This window comes from Triticum aestivum, chromosome 1A, assembly GCF_018294505.1.
Source record: "Triticum aestivum cultivar Chinese Spring chromosome 1A, IWGSC CS RefSeq v2.1, whole genome shotgun sequence".
NCBI classification, from domain to species: Eukaryota; Viridiplantae; Streptophyta; class Magnoliopsida; order Poales; family Poaceae; genus Triticum; species Triticum aestivum.
The window spans coordinates 214,885,676-214,907,732 of record NC_057794.1 but is presented as its reverse complement, the minus strand read 5'-3'; positions in this window follow the sequence as shown (position 1 = coordinate 214,907,732).

The following is a 22,057-nucleotide window of genomic DNA, read 5'->3' as shown; positions in this document are numbered from 1 at the left end:
ATTCCGGCTAGCTCTGTTCGTCTTTTGTTGTTGCAGGAGGCGCATGGAGGAGGATTAATGGGACACTTTGGCGTGAAGAAGACGGAGGATATACTTGCTACACATTTCTTTTGGCCAAAGATGAGACGGGATGTTGAGTGTTTTGTTGCTCGCTGTACTACATGTCAAAAAGCTAAGTCACGACTCAATCCTCATGGTTTATATATGCCTTTGCCTGTACCTAGTGTTCCTTGGGAGGATATATCTATGGACTTTGTTTTAGGTTTACCTCGAACAAAGAAGGGGAGGGATAGCATATTTGTTGTCGTGGATAGATTCTCGAAAATGGCACACTTTATACCATGTCATAAAAGCGATGATGCTGTTAGTGTTGCTGATTTGTTCTTTCGTGAAATTATTCACTTGCATGGTGTGCCAAATACTATTGTTTCAGATCGTGATACTAAATTTCTTAGCCACTTTTGGAGATGTTTATGGGCTAAGTTGAGGACTAAACTGCTTTTTAGTACTACATGTCATCCCCAAACTGATGGACAAACTAAAGTAGTCAATAGAACATTGTCTACCATGCTTAGGGCTGTTTTGAAGAATAACAAGAAAATGTGGGAAGAATGCTTGCCTCATATTGAATTTGCTTATAATCAGTCGCTGCATTCTACTACTAAGATGTGCCCTTTTGAAATTGTGTATGGTTTCCTAGCTCGTGCACCTATTGATTTGTTGCCTCTTCCATCTTCGGAGAAGATTAATTTTGATGCTAAACAATGTGCTGAATTGATCTTAAAAATGCATGAGTTAACTAAGGAAAATATTGAGCGCATGAATGCTAAATATAAACTTATTGGAGATAAGGGTAGAAAACATGTTGTCTTTGCACCTGGTGATAGAGGCAAAGGTGTCCCGTCTTTCGATGAGATGGTGGCTATCGTTTAGAGGAAGTCAACTTTGACGATCCGACTACGAACGTGCGAGGACGTCGCGCCTTAGCAATCGCTAAACCAACTCCAAGGGGTTATTGACCACGCCGGAGCACGATCAACCTGACCACGAGGGCCTGTTTCCTACGAGCAAACGAAGAACAAGCAAGAAACTGAGATTGCAATCTGGATATTGTGAATATAAGATGAAAGCTTTATTGATCAAGGTGGGGTTCTGTGACGTCTTGGTCTGGTCGTTGGACACAAAGGAAGTACGAGAAGTTGCAGCTATGGCGAACTTTTAATCTAAACAAAACCCAAAGTCTAAACGATGCCCTAAGGGCTGTATATATGGAGGAGAGAGGGGGAATTTTGTGGCCCTTGGTGGAGGGGTCCGAAACCAACCCTAACTCTTGTTTCCCCACATACGGACTCTAAAAACAGCCTATACTTAAGTATTTCGAAAATACATGGGCCTGGCCCAATAATTAGGTGACGCAACACCTAGAATAGCCTCTGGACGAAATTTATGAAGTGGCATCGTGTATATTTCGTCCCATGCTTCATGCACTCATTATGGTGGCTTCAGAGTCCTGGAATCATCACTTGTAACTCCGTTCTTGTTCCCCTTGCGCATGCCATCATCTCCATGCTTGAACTTGCTCCAAGGTTCATCTTTCTTGTCCAAGCTAGGCCCTTCATATGTAAGCAAAACAAATGTATCCAACTTAGGCAGCATCATATTCACATGAACATTAGAATCGTTACCAAGAAACGAAAGTACCTGATAATTCAATTGGCGTGCGCGAGCTCTAGTAATTGGTCCAGTATGTACAGCAGCAGGGGCTGTGGGTGTAACAATGGTATTGATGTCCTCATCACCTCGAGATCTTGTTTGGTTACATATGCGTAAGGATAGGTTTCCTAATTTGCGCAAGTCAAAGCTAATGCCATGTGTTGATGGTCCTTTTAAGGTGTTAGAAAAAATAAATGATAATGCATATAAACTTGAGTTGCTTGCAGATTTTGGGGTTAGTCCCACTTTTAACATTGTAGATTTGAAGCCTTACTTGGGTGAGGAAGATGAGCTTCCATCGAGGACGACTTCAATTCAAGAAGGGGAGGATGATGAGGACATCACTAACAAAGTTACACCCACAACCCCTACTAATACATATAAAGGACCAATTACTAGAGCTCGCGCACGCCAATTAAATTATCAGGTACTTTCGTTTCTTGGTAATGATTGTAATGTTCGTGAGAATATGATGCTACCTAAATTGGATACATTTGTCTTGCTTACAAATGAAGAGCCTAGCTTGGACAAGAAGGATGATCATTGGAGCAAGATCAAGCATGGTGATGATGGCATGCACAAGGGGAACAATAACGGAGTTACAAGTGATGATTTTAGGACTTTGAAGCCACCATAATGAGTGCGTGAAGCCTTGGACGAAATATACAAGATGCCACTTCATAAATTTCGTCCAGACGCTATTTTAGGTGTTGCGTCACCTTATTATTGGGCCAGGCCCATGTAATTTCGAAATACTTGAGTATAGGTTGTTTTTAGAGTCCGTATGTGTAGGGAAACAAGAGTTAGGGTTGGTTTCGGACCCCTCCTCCAAGGGCCACGAAACTCCCCCCTCTTCCTCCATATATACAGCCCTTAGGGCATCGTCTAGACTTTGGGTTTTGTTTAGATTAAAGTTCGCCATAGCTGCAACTTTACGTACTTCGTTTATGTTCAACGACCACACAAAGGCATCTCAGAACCCCACCTTGATCAATAAAGCTTTCCTCTTATATTCGCAATATCCAGATTCCAATCTTAGTTTCTTGCTTGTTTTTCGTTTGCCTGCAAGAAACAGACCTTCATGGTCAGGTTGATCGTGCTCCGGCGTGGTCAATAACCTCTCGGAGTTGGTTTAGCGATTGCTAAGGCGCAACGTCTTCGCATGTTCATAGTCGGATCGTCAAAGTCGACTTCCTCCAAAACGATAGCCATCATCTCATCAAAAGACGGGACACCTTTGCCTCTATCACGGCCCGAGATTGTTTGAGCGAGGAGGCGAGGGTGGCGGTAGAGTTGGTGGAGGTGGTGGGCCATGGAGTAGCCCAGACGGAGCTGATAATGTCCCTGCAGGGCCGGAAATTGGCCCAACCGGGTTCAAATTTTAAAAAGTTGGACCGCTGGATTGTTGTGGTGACGTGGATGAGGAGGGGAACGCGGTCGGACGTGAAGCGCATGCGGGTGAGAGATGAGTTGGGCAAGGCGTCAGCCCAAGCCAAGTTAAAGAAGGCGCGGTTGATCCGTTCTAAGGTAGGTGTCTCTCTATTGTTGGACCACATGAATTGGCGATTGAGAAGCGGTAGTTCGTTGAGGGCTAGTTCGTCTAGAGTTTGGTTAAAAGCGTTGGCCTAAGACTGTCTAAATGCGTCCTTATTTTTATCAGAGGGGAAACGAAGGAGGCTGAAGTCTCCCACAAGTAGCCAGGGGTCATCTGGTTGTGCAACGCTAGTAGCTCACTGAAGAAGGATTGCTTGAGAGCGCGAGAGGAGGGAGCGTAAATATTGGTGATGGCTATGTTCCGGTCGGCTTCCGTTGATTGCAAGATCAAGGTGGAAGAGAAAGTGAGGTGGTTGAAGGAAACCACTTGAAAAGAGGCAGTGTTGACGGCAAAAATGGTGCCACCTGCTGTTCCCACGGCTGGTAAGGAGAAATCTTGGTCTAGTTGCCGAGGCAGAAATGATCTTAGCTTGGGGTCAACATAAATCCAAGGCTGGCCCTAGCATTTCAAAGGCCCCTATGCGAACTCTTCTACTCCACCCTCGGGGAATATGAGACCCTCGAAGACGAATACAAGAGCTCTGAGCCCTCGCCTCACCAAAGTCCCGACAGTCACACATGTTGCTGATCAACCCCGATATCGCCCCACCATAGCCCCGACAATCACGGATGTTGTTGATCATTGCTGCAAACTACAACAATCACTGCGTGCCCGTCGGGGACTTAGATGGAAGAAATGATGAAGAGATTGCTACAACAACTAAATTCATTAGTTGCATTGCTTTGGGATCTTGGATTACACCCCGAGCCAGCTAGCACTTGAAATGCTACCACATACACAACTTTCGAAAGTAAAGATGCCTTCATAAGAAATTTTAGCAAAACTTCCTCCGTTTCTAAGGGCATCCAAGACATGCAATTGATATAATTATTTAGCATAAGGACATGACCCATGCACAAAGAAGCACAATGCTACACTAAGTTAAGAAAACATATACAACCATAACCAATAACATCTCTCATAGTCAAACCACAATGACCGAAAGAATAACTCTCAAACTCACATCAAAACACAACACATAGAAGGCATAAGATATATTAAGTTTACAAAACATGGTGCTAATGAGGTAATATGTATGAGATTTGTGTAGTGAAGAAAGTTATGGTGCTACTCCCGAAATTACCATGCATGTCGTCCTCAGGTTTACCTAAAACATAAATGCAACAAAGGTGAGTACAAAGACTCAGCAAGCACATAAAGGAAAAATAAACAATGCACAAGTCAAAACAATAAGCCTCTATTAAGCATCATACAGTCATCAACACATGTATTGGTGCCTTCCATGCCTACATGCTCATCTCATTTCATTACATACAAAGGTATTACTTGAGTGGAAACTCATCGGCATCCACTCACTCCAATGTGTGGAGGCTGCCTGCAAAGTGGCCCACAGCAAAACACAGACCATCTCAAAGTACCCATCAAAGTAGTGAACATTTCCTTTCATTATCATCATGAGTGCAAATATGCATATGCAAGCAAAGTACTTGAATAAACATCATTGACATATGACACAAAAATGGAGTGTAAGAGAGATGAAAAATCACTATCCCATCATGAACTTGCCACAACCACGTGGCACAAATTGTGAGTTAAATGATCATGAATCGTAAGTAAAGACACTTGTTAATGAAGCATATATCACAATCAATACAACGATGGACTCGTCGCACATACTCTTACGCACAAGACCCCAGCTCATATCTACTTTATCACATTAAATTTTCACATGAGGTTGAAGCAATTTGATAACGTAAGTCTTCATCCATCGAACCATGCTCTGATACCACTTGATAGAGGTGGGGTGTCCCGATCTTTCGATGAGATGGTAACTATCGATTTGGTAGAGACGACTTTGACGATCCGACTACAAACGTGCACGACGTTGCGCCTTAGCAATCGCTAAACCAACTCCGAGAGGTTATTGACCACGCTGGAGCACAATCAACCTGACCACGAAGGTCTATTCCTGCAAGCAATCGAAGAACAAGCAAGAATATGATAAAAGCAATCTGAATATTGCGAGTATATATGAAGTATTGATAAAGGCGGGGATCCGTAAGCGGTCTTGGTCTGGTCGTTGGACACAAACGAAGTACACGAAGTTGCAATGGCTAACTTTTAACTAAACAAATCCCAAGGAAAAGCTACTAGATGGATCTACTTATATAGGAGCAAGGGGTGGCGGCCAAGGAGGTGGGAGGACGTCCCAAGGCAGCCTAAAACTAAATCTAGGTCGTACAAGGCCAATGGGCCCAAGTGGAGGTGATGTAACACCTTTGGACTTGTAGTTTGACTCGGATTCTGCTGCAGCATCAGATTGTTTCGTCCACAACTCAACGCTCCGGACGAATTTGAAGGTGATTCCAATTGTGTTGGAAAGTGCACGAAATCGAGTTTCCAACAAAAAAAGAATCACCCAATTCGGAGTCCGTATGAAAAACTTGTGTGCGTTTTGAGTCAGGTGTGTCTGTGCAGTCCGAATCTGAATCCAGAACGTGAGAGACTTGGACTCTATCTTCTCTTGGGCCAAAAGTGACGTGAGAGAACTTTTTGGACAGCAAATAAACATCTCTTTCTTCCTTATCTTCATATGTGGATTGTACAAATGTCCCATACACCTGCAATTGGACAAAACACAAAAGTGTGTGAAGTATTTTTGTTCTGGATAACATAAATAGATTATTGAATAGTTTGCACTAGAAATCACCTGACAAATATGCATATATGCAATATTTTTGGTCATATACAAGGTAGTCATGTCCTCATCAGAACCCTCTTTAATGTTTTCATAGGATTTAATATACAAAACGAAATACAACAAATGACATGTGTTTCAGTATCAATAGAACAGCCTCTAAAACTTTCATGTTTTAACTTCATTTCAATTCAATATCTAACAGGGCCTAATCTGCCATATGAAAAATACTGCACCCAAGAAAATAACTTTGTAGACAACAAACTAAGTTGGTGGTTGCTCTCAAACCATGCATCCAAACGACACAAAAAGTACTTTAGAGAAACCTTGGAACTTGTTTTACAACTTATATATAGAGGCCAACTCGAAATTTTAGGCATATCTAACTCATTTTTTAGCTAGAAGCTTGCTACCCAAACTGACAGCTAGTGCAGTTTTAACTGAACCAATTTCAGTGATGTGCAACAAGGGATATCCAATGGTACGGAAGCAGATGCAATCCTCATGTGTAAGCAACTACAGGAATATTCTTTACAGAATTAACCTCTCTCCCAAGTTCAATTCCTTGGACACATATAGACATGTTCATTTTCTAAAAGCACTACCAAAAGAATCCCCTCTAACTGAATCTATCTAGCACGTTCAGACCAGCCTGTCCAACAACACTAAAAGCTACTCCCTCCGTTCCGAATTACTTGTCTTGGATTTGTCTAGATACAGATGTATCTAGACTCATTTTAGTGCTAGATACCTCCGTATCTAGACAAATCTAAGACAAGTAATTCGGAACGGAGGGAGTACAAGCCTGCACTTCTACTTAACAGCAACAAAGGTTACTATGTCCCTAGTTAATTAATAACTAAACTTGGCATCCATGAAGAAACTAGCTTAGCCAACAATTGAATTAGGCCCATACCCACAGATTGGTACAAGAGAACAACAATTACAAGAGCGGATTAAGTACTTCCTAGCAGAGCAGACATTCAGATTAAGTTCTCCTATGACACCAAAAACGGATACATCTTCGCTTCAATATTTCTTTCGAAATATCACAGCAACCACTGCCAAGAAATCATCCTCACATCTCCCCAGATTTTACACTTGCAAAAAAATGCTATCAGACTAAATAGAAGAATCAATTAACACAAGCCTGTACACCTAAAGTTTGAACAATTTTGAATAATCACTACAAGATCCTCTCTTCTCACTATATTTCATACCGGACCGCAAGAAATGCAAGTGAAAATTCAAGCTGTTGCACCCAAAATTTTGGAATGTGTCAACATGATATTGTCTAGCGAAAATGCTGAATAAAACAGTAGTTTCCCTAAGTTACAGAGAAGAACTAAACAAATGAACGTAATTTAATTGTCAAGGCCCTATCAAAAACCAGCAAAGAGAAGACCCATTATCACAATGTCCTGTTTGGGATTCAATTATGAACAAATGAAAAGAATCTACTTCAATACATCTCGAGAACTTCCTTATAGGGGATCATCCTCAGAACGAATCATCATGTGCTGCAAAACAAGAAAAATGGTTGTGTATTTTCGCCTATAAAACTGGTGTCAATTTATGTAGGTTGATCTCACACAAAATGATAGACAAAAATCCATGCACTAAATGTTGGTGGTTATTGAGTTATCACAAAATGGTATGCTTCTTTGACAACACCTACTGCCACATTTGAACACTTCTTGACAATAGTAATAAAGAAAGAAATCAATAGAAGATATCTATGGAAAATGACCTGAATGGAAAATTTAAATATAGATGAATCAAAGCTACTACCTGAAAGTGTGTCATGCAAGTAGATATTGTTCCAACAGTTATTGTCTCATTTGAACAATTCTTGACAATAGTCTGATGAAAACATATTTCAATATTATAAGTGAACGCTTCTTGAAAATTATCTCATGTAGCTCTGTTTCTGTTTCCTGCGAGCATCAAGGCATACCGCTGTTTTGCATCAATGTCTGAACTTTGCCATGTTAATAAAACGAACAACTTTGCCCGAAAAATATAAGCTAATCCAAAATAGTGTCCTGCAGGTAGATAATACAGTTGAGAATTAACCATCGTAAAGTAGCAATGACAGAAGAGGCAGACTTCAATTTCAATGACTTGGTCACACAGAGAGCAGGTAGCTTTAAGTCTGTCAGCAGTTGGCCATCAGTTTTGGGAAAGAAGCCATATGAAAAAACTGTATTTCCCCTCTGTTTTGATGCGCCAGATTGAGTTCAGGTCTGGCCGCTCGTTGGATCCAATGAAGCGGTAGAGTATGTTTTCATCGCATTCCAATTCAAAGTGATTTCATCTCATTTCTTTGTGGAGCAAAATTTGGTAGATGTACATTCATTTGAAATCGACTTCAAACTCCATGTGGTCTTTGATGTAAGAAGGTCACAAAGAAACACTTTCATCTTAAAATTTGATATGGTGAACAGCCGATTCATTTATTACACCCAACACTTGCAAAATGCAATGACAACAGAATTATATACTCCCAATGAGAGCAGAAATTGTTTGAGATTGCACTACAATACTCCCTTTGTTGGAAAGAAAAATGTATAATAAGTGACCAAATGAAAGCACCATTTGTGAAAAGAGAACATATACAGTAGCACGTCGCAAAAATAGAATCTTTCTTATTCATTTGTTTGTTTGTTATTTTTGTACAGTAATATTTTTTTTGCTTTGGGGTAATTACAAAATCACAACAATGGACTGCCGATTTTGAGTACAATCGGATTGTATCAATGGTATGTCCTACAGTCCACATATTATGAATATAAGTTGGTACTTAGTATTAAAATTTGAACAGGATCACTAAAAAAGGTTAATTACCAGAATGGATTGTAATACTAACGAGGGTGTATGTGCATGTCAGCTACAAAAGGAAGTGATGAGGACATCAATACAATTGTTACACCCATAGGCCCTGCTGCTATACATACTGGACCAATTACTAGAGCTCGCGCACGCCAACTAAATTACCAGGTACTTTCGTTTCTTGGTAATGATTCTAATGTTCATGAGAATATGATGCTGCCTAAATTGGATACATTTGTTTTGCTTACAAATAAAGGGCCTAGCTTGGAGAAGGATGAACATTGGAGCAAGAACAAGCATGGAGATGATGGCATGCGCAAGGGGAACAAGAACGGAGTTACAAGTGATGATTTCAGGACTTTGAAGCCACCATAATGGGCGCATGAAGCCTTGGACGAAATATACAAGATGCCACTTCATAAATTTCGTCCCGAGGTTATTATAGGTGCTGCGTCACCTTATTATTGGGCCAGGCCCATGTAATTTCGAAATACATAAGTATAGGCTATTTTTAGAGTCAGTATGTGTGGGGAAACAAGAGATAGGGTTGATTTCGGACCCCTCCACCAAGGGCCACGAAATTCCCCCCTCTTCCTCCATATATACAGCCCTTAGGGCATCATTTAGACTTTGGGATTTGTTTAGTTAAAAGTTAGCCATTGCAACTTCGTGTATTTCATTTGTGTCCAACGACCAGACCAAGACCGCTTACGGATCCCCACCTTTATCAATACTTCATACATATTCGCAATATTCAGATTGCCTTTATCATATTCTTGCTCGTTCTTCGATTGCTTGCAGGAATAGCCTTCGTGGTCAGGTTGATCGTGCTCCGGCGTGGTCAATAACCTCGGGAGATTGGTTTAGCGATTGCTAAGGCACAACGCCGTGCACGTTTGTAGTCGGATCGTCAAAGTCGTCTCCACCAAATCAATAGTTATCATCTCATCGAAAGATTGGGACACCCCCGCCTCTATCAAGTGGTATCAGATTTCCAGGTTGCTCGGTGAGATTTTACAGTTTTTCGTAGTTTAGATCGAGTCTGTTCTTCATACCTACAGTCCACGAAAAAGCCACAAAAAAAATTAGGGTTAGTTCATCATATCCGAACCAATCTGAGCCTTTGCATAATCTTTTTAGGGTTTTGCTTTGTTGAATTTGCAGTTGCATCGTCGGTCTAGTTGCTGGTCTTAGAGTCTAGTCTTTTAGAGTTTCGAGTTCTGGTCATAAGTTGTCACGCCGCCGCCGCACCATCATCATCGCCCCTGCCATCTACCACCACCGCTCCGAATCCGTATCCATATACCACCACCAATCCGTATCCATATACCACCACCGATCCATATCCATATACTACCACCGCTACCACCACCGCTGCCATATACCACCACCATATATCCACCACCAATTCGAGTTCCTTGCTTATTAGGTTTGTTTTCGAGATCCATCTAGTTTCCGATTCGTGTTTCCTTGCCGGAGTAGGTTTCGAAAAAAAAAAGAGTCGGGAAACCACGCTCCGTTTAGGCCCAAAATTTTTCGAAAACGCATTTTTCGAAAAAAATTCTGGCTATCCTATTTTTAGGTGTTTCTGAGTGTTTTGAGACAGGTGCCATTATAGGAAGTTTTTTTTTGACCCGTTTCCAGTTTTTGGGTCCGGGCAGTCGAAAAAAAAATTGGTCGAAAAAAAAAATCGTGCCCATCCTGTCAGTTTGACCTAGGAAGAGTTTTGAGACACTCGCCATTATAGTGATTTTTCGCAAAAAAAAGCAGCGCAAAAAAAGAGCGCAAAAAAAAGAGCGCAAAAAAAAAGAGCGAAATTTTTTTTCAGAGTGTGCTTTTCCCTTGTTTACGTGCCGCGCCGTGATTTTGTTGGTGTTCTAGGCTCACGTCTCTAGCACAGTCTAGCCTAGGACCAGCACAGTACCGTCGTTGAGCGTTTATTCAACTTTGCATCTCTGAATTGATTATTGCTGACCCTTTTTGCTACCATACTATAAGCCTTCCCAGCTCCACATACATCTACGTCGTGTGTTTGACTCTCCCTGGTAATCGCTCTATCCAAGCTTTGAGAGTTTTTGACTACAACGGTTGCCGATCACCGCCTGCTGCTGGGTAAGAACTGGTAAGAATTTGAGATTTGCTTGACGGATTTGTGATACACCACCACCACTTCTTAGTAGTCTGTAGGATCATATTCTTGTGTGTTTCTATTGCTGCTAACCATGCCAGGATCACAAGCCGACGAGATTGACTGGGAGAACTTATCGAACAAGGAGCTTCATGATAAGTTTCAGCAAATGATGACTGAACAGGTGCAAGATGTGCTGAACAATTTTGAAGAGGCCATGGAGAAGATTACTGGCCTTGAGAAGACGTTCGAAACAAAGCTCGATAACAGATTTAATGAACTGCTTGCGCGTCTTCCACCACCGGCTGCACCTGTCGCACCTCTGCAACAACAACAACTACGCCCCCTTCCGAATCAGTATGGACGAGCACAACGTGTTCCTATTGAGCCAGGACAAAATTCTGGTGCCGCTGCTACTGCTGTTGGTGCTTCTTTGGCTCCTGCTACTACTGCTGCTGGTACCCAGGAGGATGATGAGTATGCGGGCGATTATGAGGATGAGGTTGATCAAAATCCGAACTACGTGCAGCCACCAGCACCACCACCACCAGGTCGACCTCAGGTATATATTCGTAATGGTAGGCCTGCACCACCACCTCAGGTACGAGATGATGTCCATATTCCTAAACTGAAATTGAATATTCCACCATTTGAGGGTAGATATGTTACTGATATATATCTTAATTGGGAGTTAGAAACTGAACAACGATTTACATGTTTACAATATCGTGAGGAGAGACGAGTTGCTGCTGCTGTTTGTGCTTTCACTAGTTTTGCATGTGTATGGTGGTCTGAACATTGTAGATTATATCCTATTCCAACTACTTGGGCTGCTTTGAAAACTGGTATGCGTACGCGTTGGGTTCCACCATATTATCAACGTGAATTGCTTCAAAAATTGTAGCGTTTCAGACAAGGGAAAAATTCTGTAGAAGAATATTATCAGGAATTACAAACTGGCATGATTAGATGTGGTATTGTTGAGGAGAATGAAGCTATGCTTGCACGTTTTCTGGGTGGATTAAATAGAGAGATTCAGACCATTCTAGACTATAAGGAGTATACTAATATCACTCGTTTATTCCATCTTGCTTGTAAAGCTGAACGTGAAGTGCAGGATCGACAAGCATTGGGGCGAACTAACTTTTCTGCAGGCCGACCTTCATCATGGACACCGCGTGCATCTTCTACTTCTACTGCACCAGCACCTCAATTAGGTGCCTCCTCCAGTCGTGATACAAGAAAACAGGCACAACCACCATTATCTGCCAAGAGCGCACCTGCTGGGCCTGCACGGAGTTCTTCTTCTTCCATGGCATCAACAGGGCACACAAGTGATATTATTTGTCGTCGTTGTAAGGGAGGAGGTCATTATGCGAGAGAATGCAAATATCCGCGTGTGATGATTGCTACCGCGGATGGTGGATATGAGTCCGCTAGTGACTATGATGAGGAGACTTTGGCTCTTATTACACGTGAAGAACATGGTGGAGATGATTCTGATCATGAGACGCAATACATGGCTCCTGAAGACGCTGACAGGTATGAATGTTTAGTTGCTCAACGTGTTTTGAGTGTGCAGGTCACACAAGCTGAGCAAAATCAGAGGCACAATTTGTTCCATACCAAGGGAGTTGTGAAGGAACGTTCTGTGCGCGTCATCATAGACGGAGGGAGCTGCAACAACTTGGCTAGCATGGAGATGGTGGAGAAGCTTTCTCTCACCACAAGACCACATCCACATCCTTACTACATCCAATGGTTCAACAACAGCGGCAAGGTTAAGGTAACACGTACTGTTCGTGTGCATTTTAGTATCTCTACATATGCTGATTATGTTGATTGTGATGTGGTACCTATGCAAGCATGTTCCTTATTACTTGGTAGACCATGGCAATTTGATAAAAATTCTGTACACCATGGTAGAAACAATCACTATACTCTTGTTCATAAGGGTAAAAATATTACTTTGCTTCCTATGACTCCTGATTCCATTTTGAAAGATGATATTAATAGAGCTAATAAACCAAAACAGGAGACGAATAAGAGTGAAAATCAGATTGTGGCAAAAGAATTTGAGCAACAAATGAAGCCTAATAATAAACCATCTTGTGTTGCTTCTGAAATTAAATTGAAAAGTGCATGTTTATTTGCCACCAAATCTGATATTGATGAGCTAGATTTCAGCAAATCTGTTTGCTATGCTTTTGTGTGCAAAGAGGCATTATTTTCATTCGAGGACGTGCCTTCCTCTTTGCCTCCTGCTGTCACTAACATTTTGCAGGAGTTCGCTGACGTCTTTCCACAAGACGTGCCACCGGGATTACCGCCTATTCGAGGGATTGAGCATCAGATTGACTTAATTCCCGGTGCTTCACTGCCAAACCGTGCACCATACCGTACCAATCCAGAGGAGACGAAGGAGATTATGCGTCAAGTACAAGAGCTTCTCGACAAAGGTTATATACGCGAATCCCTTAGTCCTTGTTCTGTTCCTATTATTCTAGTGCCGAAAAAGGATGGTACATCACGTATGTGTGTTGATTGTAGAGGCATTAATAATATTACTATTCGTTATCGTCATCCTATTCCTAGGCTAGATGATATGCTTGATGAATTGAGTGGCTCTACAATATTCTCCAAAGTTGATTTGCGTAGTGGATACCATCAAATTCGTATGAAATTGGGAGATGAATGGAAAACAGCATTCAAAACTAAGTTTGGATTATATGAGTGGTTAGTCATGCCTTTTGGGTTAACTAATGCACCTAGTACTTTCATGAGATTAACGAACGAAGTTTTACGTGCTTTCATTGGACGATTTGTGGTAGTTTACTTTGATGACATATTGATTTATAGCAGATCTTTGGGCTGAACATTGTAGATTATATCCTATTCCAACTACTTGGGCTGCTTTGAAAACTGCTATGCGTACGCGTTGGGTTCCACCATATTATCAACGTGAATTGCTTCAAAAATTGCAGCGTTTAAGACAAGGGAAAAATTCTGTAGAAGAATATTATCAGGAATTACAAACTGGCATGATTAGATGTGGTATTGTTGAGGAGAATGAAGCTATGCTTGCACGTTTTCTGGGTGGATTAAATAGAGAGATTCAGACCATTCTAGACTATAAGGAGTATACTAATATCACTCGTTTATTCCATCTTGCTTGTAAAGCTGAACGTGAAGTGCAGGATCGACAAGCATTGGGGCGAACTAACTTTTCTGCAGGCCGACCTTCATCATGGACACCACGTGCATCTTCTACTTCAACTGCACCAGCACCTCCAGTCGTGATACAAGAAAACAGGCACAACCACCATTATCTGCCAAGAGCGCACCTGCGGGGCCTGCACAGCGTTCTTCTTCTTCCATGGCATCAACAGGGCACACAAGTGATATTATTTGTCGTCGTTGTAAGGGAGGAGGTCATTATGCGAGAGAATGCAAATCTCCGCGTGTGATGATTGCTACCGCGGATGGTGGATATGAGTCCGCTAGTGACTATGATGAGGAGACATTGGCTCTTATTACACGTGAAGAACATGGTGGAGATGATTCTGATCATGAGACGCAATACATGGCTCCTGAAGACGCTGACAGGTATGAATGTTTAGTTGCTCAACGTGTTTTGAGTGTGCAGGTCACACAAGCTGAGCAAAATCAGAGGCACAATTTGTTCCATACCAAGGGGGTTGTGAAGGAACGTTCTGTGCGCGTCATAATAGACGGAGGGAGCTGCAACAACTTGGCTAGCATGGAGATGGTGGAGAAGCTTTCTCTCACCACAAGACCACATCCACATCCTTACTACATCCAATGGTTCAACAACAGCGGCAAGGTTAAGGTAACACGTACTGTTCGTGTGCATTTTAGTATCTCTACATATGCTGATTATGTTGATTGTGATGTGGTACCTATGCAAGCATGTTCCTTATTACTTGGTAGACCATGGCAATTTGATAAAAATTCTGTACACCATGGTAGAAACAATCACTATACTCTTGTTCATAAGGATAAAAATATTACTTTGCTTCCTATGACTCCTGGTTCCATTTTGAAAGATGATATTAATAGAGCTAATAAAGCAAAACAGGAGAAGAATAAGAGTGAAAATCAGATTGTGGCAAAAGAATTTGAGCAACAAATGAAGCCTAATAATAAACCATCTAGTGTTGCTTCTGAAATTAAATTGAAAAGTGCATGTTTATTTGCCACCAAATCTGATATTGATGAGCTAGATTTTAGCAAATCTGTTTGCTATGCTTTTGTGTGCAAAGAGGCATTATCTTCATTCGAGGACGTGCCTTCCTCTTTGCCTCCTGCTGTCACTAACATTTTGCAGGAGTTCGCTGACGTCTTTCCACAAGACGTGCCACCGGGATTACCGCCTATTCGAGGGATTGAGCATCAGATTGACTTAATTCCCGGTGCTTCACTGCCAAACCGTGCACCATACCGTACCAATCCAGAGGAGACGAAGGAGATTATGCGTCAAGTACAAGAGCTTCTCGACAAAGGTTATATACGCGAATCCCTTAGTCCTTGTGCTGTTCCTATTATTCTAGTGCCGAAAAAGGATGGTACATCACGTATGTGTGTTGATTGTAGAGGCATTAATAATATTACTATTCGTTATCGTCATCCTATTCCTAGGCTAGATGATATGCTTGATGAATTGAGTGGCTCTACAATATTCTCCAAAGTTGATTTGCATAGTGGCTACCATCAAATTCGTATGAAATTGGGAGATGAATGGAAAACAGCATTTAAAACTAAGTTTGGATTATATGAGTGGTTAGTCATGCCTTTTGGGTTAACTAATGCACCTAGTACTTTCATGAGATTAATGAACGAAGTTTTACGTGCTTTCATTGGACGATTTGTGGTAGTTTACTTTGATGACATATTGATTTATAGCAGAACTTTGGAAGAACATTTGGAACATTTACGTGCTGTTTTTATTGCTTTACGTGATGCACGTTTGTTTGGTAACCTTGGGAAGTAAACCTTTTGCACCGACCGAGTATCTTTTCTTGGCTATGTTGTTACTCCACAGGGAATTGAAGTTGATAAAGCCAAGATTGAAGCTATTGAGAGTTGGCCGCAGCCCAAAACGGTCACACACGTGAGGAGTTTTCTTGGCCTCACTGGATTCTATAGGCGTTTTGTGAGAGATTTCAGCACCATTGCTGCACCTCTCAATGAGCTTACAAAGAAAGATGTGCCTTTTCTTTGGGGTACCGCACAGGAAGAAGCCTTCACGGTATTGAAAGATAAGTTGACACATGCTCCTTTACTCCAACTTCCTGATTTTAATAAGACTTTTGAGCTTGAATGTGATGCTAGTGGAATTGGATTAGGAGGTGTGTTATTACAAGATGGCAAACCTGTTGCATACTTTTCTGAAAAATTGAGTGGGCCTAGTCTGAATTATTCTACTTATGATAAAGAATTATATGCTCTTGTTCGGACTTTAGAAACATGGCAACATTATTTATGGCCCAAAGAATTTATTATACATTCTGATCATGAATCGTTGAAACATATTAAAAGTCAAGCTAAACTGAATCGTAGACATGCTAAATGGGTTGAATTCATTGAGACTTTCCCTTATGTCATTAAACACAAGAAGGGAAAAGAAAATGTTATTGCTGATGCATTGTCTCGTCGCTATACTATGCTTTCACAACTTGACTTCAAAATATTTGGTTTGGAGACGATCAAAGATCAATATGTGCATGATGCTGATTTTAAAGATGTAATGCAGAATTGCAAAGAAGGAAGAATGTGGAACAAGTTTGTCGTTAACGATGGATTTGTGTTTCGTGCTAACAAGCTATGCATTCCAGCTAGCTCCGTTCGTCTTTTGTTGTTGCAGGAGGCGCATGGAGGAGGATTAATGGGACACTTTGGCATGAAGAAGACGGAGGACGTACTTGCTACACATTTCTTTTGGCCAAAGATGAGACGGGATGTTGAGCATTTTATTGCTCGCTGCACTACATGTCAAAAAGCTAAGTCACGACTCAATCCTCATGGTTTATATATGCCTTTGCCTGTACCTAGTGTTCCTTGGGAGGATATATCTATGGACTTTGTTTTAGGTTTACCTCGAACAAAGAAGGGGAGGGATAGCATATTTGTTGTCGTGGATAGATTCTCGAAAATGGCACACTTTATACCATGTCATAAAAGCGATGATGCTGTTAATGTTGCTGATTTGTTCTTTCGTGAAATTATTCGCTTGCATGGTGTGCCCAATACTATTGTTTCAGATCGTGATACTAAATTTCTTAGCCACTTTTGGAGATGTTTATGGGCTAAGTTGGGGACTAAACTGCTTTTTAGTACTACTTGTCACCCCCAAACTGATGGACAAACTGAAGTAGTCAATAGAACGTTGTCTACTATGCTTAGGGCTGTTTTGAAGAATAATAAGAAAATGTGGGAGGAATGCTTGCCTCATATTGAATTTGCTTATAATCGTTCATTGCATTCTACTACTAAGATGTGCCCTTTTGAAGTTGTGTATGGTTTCCTACCTCGTGCACCTATTGATTTGTTGCCTCTTCCATCTTCGGAGAAGGTTAATTTTGATGCTAAACAACGTGCTGAATTGATTTTAAAAATGCATGAGTTAACTAAGGAAAACTGATAGAGGCAAAGGTGTCCCGTCTTTCGATGAGATGGTGGATTTCGCTTTGGTGGAAGTCGACTTTGACGATCCGACTACGAACGTGCGAGGACGTCGCGCCTTAGCAATCGCTAAACCAACTCCGAGAGGTTATTGACCACGCCGGAGCACGATCAACCTGACCACGAAGGTCTGTTTCCTGCGAGCAAACGAAGAACAAGCAAGAAACTAAGATTGCAATCTGGATATTGCGAATATAAGATGAAAGCTTTATTGATCAAGGTGGGGTTCTGTGACGCCTTTGTCTGGTCGTTGAACACAAACGAAGTACGCGAAGTTGCAGCTATGGCGAACTTTTAATCTAAACAAAACCCAAAGTCTAAACGATGCCCTAAGGGCTGTATATATGGAGGAAGAGGGGGGGAATTTCGTGGCCCTTGGTGGAGGGGTCCGAAATCAACCCTATCTCTTGTTTCCCCACACATACGGACTCTAAAAATAGCCTATACTTATGTATTTCGAAATTACATGGGCCTGGCCCAATAATAAGGTGACGCAGCACCTAAAATAGCTTCAGGACGAAATTTATGAAGTGGCGTCTTGTATATTTCGTCCAAGGCTTCATGCACCCATTATGGTGGCTTCAAAGTCCTGAAATCATCACTTGTAACTCCGTTCTTGTTTCCCTTGCGCATGCCATCATCTCCATGCTTGTTCTTGCTCCAATGTTCATCCTTCTCCAAGCTAGGCCCTTCATTTGTAAGCAAAACAAATGTATCCAATTTAGGCAGCATCATATTCTCATGAACATTAGAATCATTACCAAGAAACGAAAGTACCTGGTAATTTAGTTGGCGTGCACGAGCTCTAGTAATTGGTCCAGTATGTATAGCAGCAGGGGCTGTGGGTGTAACAATTGTATTGATGTCCTCATCATCAATCCTCATGGTTTATATATGCCTTTGCCTGTACCTAGTGTTCCTTGGGAGGATATATCTATGGACTTTGTTTTAGGTTTACCTCGAACAAAGAAGGGGAGGGATAGCATATTTGTTGTCGTGGATAGATTCTCGAAAATGGCACACTTTATACCATGTCATAAAAGCGATGATGCTGTTAATGTTGCTGATTTGTTCTTTCGTGAAATTATTCGCTTGCATGGTGTGCCAAATACTATTGTTTCAGATCGTGATACTAAATTTCTTAGCCACTTTTGGAGATGTTTATGGGCTAAGTTGGGGACTAAACTGCTTTTTAGTACTACTTGTCACCCCAAACTGATGGCCAAACTGAAGTAGTCAATAGAACATTGTCTACTATGCTTAGGGCTGTTTTGAAGAGTAATAAGAAAATGTGGGAGGAATGCTTGCCTCATATTGAATTTGCTTATAATCGTTCATTGCATTCTACTACTAAGATGTGCCCTTTTGAAGTTGTGTATGGTTTCCTACCTCGTGCACCTATTGATTTGTTGCCTCTTCCATCTTCGGAGAAGGTTAATTTTGATGCTAAACAACATGCTGAATTGATTTTAAAAATGCATGAGTTAACTAAGGAAAACATTGAGCGTATGAATGCCAAATATAAACTTGCTGGAGATAAGGGTAGAAAACATGTTGTGTTTGCACCTGGAGATCTTGTTTGGTTACATTTGCGTAAGGATAGATTTCCTGATTTGCGCAAATCAAAGCTCATGCCACGGGCTGATGGTCCCTTTAAGGTGTTAGAGAAAATAAATGATAATGCATATAAACTTGAGCTGCCTGCAGATTTTGGGGTTAGTCCCAACGATGAGCCGACACGTGTTTCCTCCAGCAAATGATGATTTTACACGTGGAAAATCCCCATTGGTTGGGGCTGTTAACGGGTTATCGGATCCAAAACCCGACCCGATAGCTTAACGGCGTTCCGTTACGGTGGATGCCATGTGTCGGTCACCCTTGACGAAAGCACTTCTGTGACGCGGGATTTATCATCATGGAAGTGGACACTTCCGTGATGATAATTTTGGTAATGTCATGGAACACTTCTACGGCAGCACAGGTATGACTATCTTGATTCTATCATAAAATCGTCATGAATGTACATGCATGACAGAAAATGCGACCTACTGATGAGGACATCAATACAATTGTTACACCCACAGCCCCTGCTGCTATACATACTGGACCAATTACTAGAGCTCGTGCACGCCAACTAAATTACCAGGTACTTTCGTTTCTTGGTAATGATTCTAATGTTCATGAGAATATGATGCTGCCTAAATTGGATACATTTGTTTTGCTTACAAATGAAGGGCCTAGCTTGGAGAAGGATGAACATTGGAGCAAGAACAAGCATGGAGATGATGGCATGCGCAAGGGGAACAAGAACGGAGTTACAAGTGATGATTTCAGGACTTTGAAGCCACCATAATGGGTGCATGAAGCCTTGGACGAAATATACAAGATGCCACTTCATAAATTTCGTCCCGAGGCTATTTTAGGTGCTGCGTCACCTTATTATTGGGCCAGGCCCATGTAATTTCGAAATACATAAGTATAGGCTATTTTTAGAGTCCGTATGTGTGGGGAAACAAGAGATAAGGGTTGATTTCGGACCCCTCCACCAAGGGCCACGAAATTCCCCCCCTCTTCCTCCATATATACAGCCCTTAGGGCATCGTTTAGACTTTGGGTTTTGTTTAGATTAAAAGTTCGCCATAGCTGCAACTTCGCGTACTTCGTTTGTGTTCAACGACCAGACAAAGGCGTCACAGAACCCCACCTTGATCAATAAAGCTTTCATCTTATATTCGCAATATCCAGATTGCAATCTTAGTTTCTTGCTTCTTCTTCGTTTGCTCGCAGGAAACAGACCCTCGTGGTCAGGTTGATCGTGCTCCGGCGTGGTCAATAACCTCTCGGAGTTGGTTTAGCGATTGCTAAGGCGCGACGTCCTCGCACGTTCGTAGTCGGATCGTCAAAGTCGACTTCCACCAAAGCGAAATCCACCATCTCATCGAAAGACGGGACACCTTTGCCTCTATCATAATATCACTCGTTTATTCCATCTTGCTTGTAAAGCTGAACGTGAAGTGCAGGATCGACAAGCATTGGGGCGAACTAACTTTTCTGCAGGCCGACCTTCATCATGGACACCACGTGCATCTTCTACTTCAACTGCACCAGCACCTCCATCCGGTGCCACCTCCAGCCGTGATACAAAAAAACAGGCACAACCACCATTATCTGCCAAGAGCGCACCTGCGGGGCCTGCACAGCGTTCTTCTTCTTCCATGGCATCAACAGGGCACACAAGTGATATTATTTGTCGTCGTTGTAAGGGAGGAGGTCATTATGCGAGGGAATGCAAATCTCCGCGTGTGATGATTGCTACCGCGGATGGTGGATATGAGTCCGCTAGTGACTATGATGAGGAGACATTGGCTCTTATTACACGTGAAGAACATGGTGGAGATGATTCTGATCATGAGACGCAATACATGGCTCCTGAAGACGCTAACAGGTATGAATGTTTAGTTGCTCAACGTGTTTTGAGTGTGCAGGTCACACAAGCTGAGCAAAATCAGAGGCACAATTTGTTCCATACCAAGGGAGTTGTGAAGGAACGTTCTGTGCGCGTCATAATAGACGGAGGGAGCTACAACAACTTGGCTAGCATGGAGATGGTGGAGAAGCTTTCTCTCACCACAAGACCACATCCACATCCTTACTACATCCAATGGTTCAACAACAGCGGCAAGGTTAAGGTAACACGTACTGTTCGTGTGCATTTTAGTATCTCTACATATGCTGATTATGTTGATTGTGATGTGGTACCTATGCAAGCATGTTCCTTATTACTTGGTAGACCATGGCAATTTGATAAAAATTCTGTACACCATGGTAGAAACAATCACTATACTCTTGTTCATAAGGATAAAAATATTACTTTGCTTCCTATGACTCCTGGTTCCATTTTGAAAGATGATATTAATAGAGCTAATAAAGCAAAACAGGAGAAGAATAAGAGTGAAAATCAGATTGTGGCAAAAGAATTTGAGCAACAAATGAAGCCTAATAATAAACCATCTAGTGTTGCTTCTGAAATTAAATTGAAAAGTGCATGTTTATTTGCCACCAAATCTGATATTGATGAGCTAGATTTTAGCAAATCTGTTTGCTATGCTTTTGTGTGCAAAGAGGCATTATCTTCATTCGAGGACGTGCCTTCCTCTTTGCCTCCTGCTGTCACTAACATTTTGCAGGAGTTCGCTGACGTCTTTCCACAAGACGTGCCACCGGGATTACCGCCTATTCGAGGGATTGAGCATCAGATTGACTTAATTCCCGGTGCTTCACTGCCAAACCGTGCACCATACCGTACCAATCCAGAGGAGACGAAGGAGATTATGCGTCAAGTACAAGAGCTTCTCGACAAAGGTTATATACGCGAATCCCTTAGTCCTTGTGCTGTTCCTATTATTCTAGTGCCGAAAAAGGATGGTAC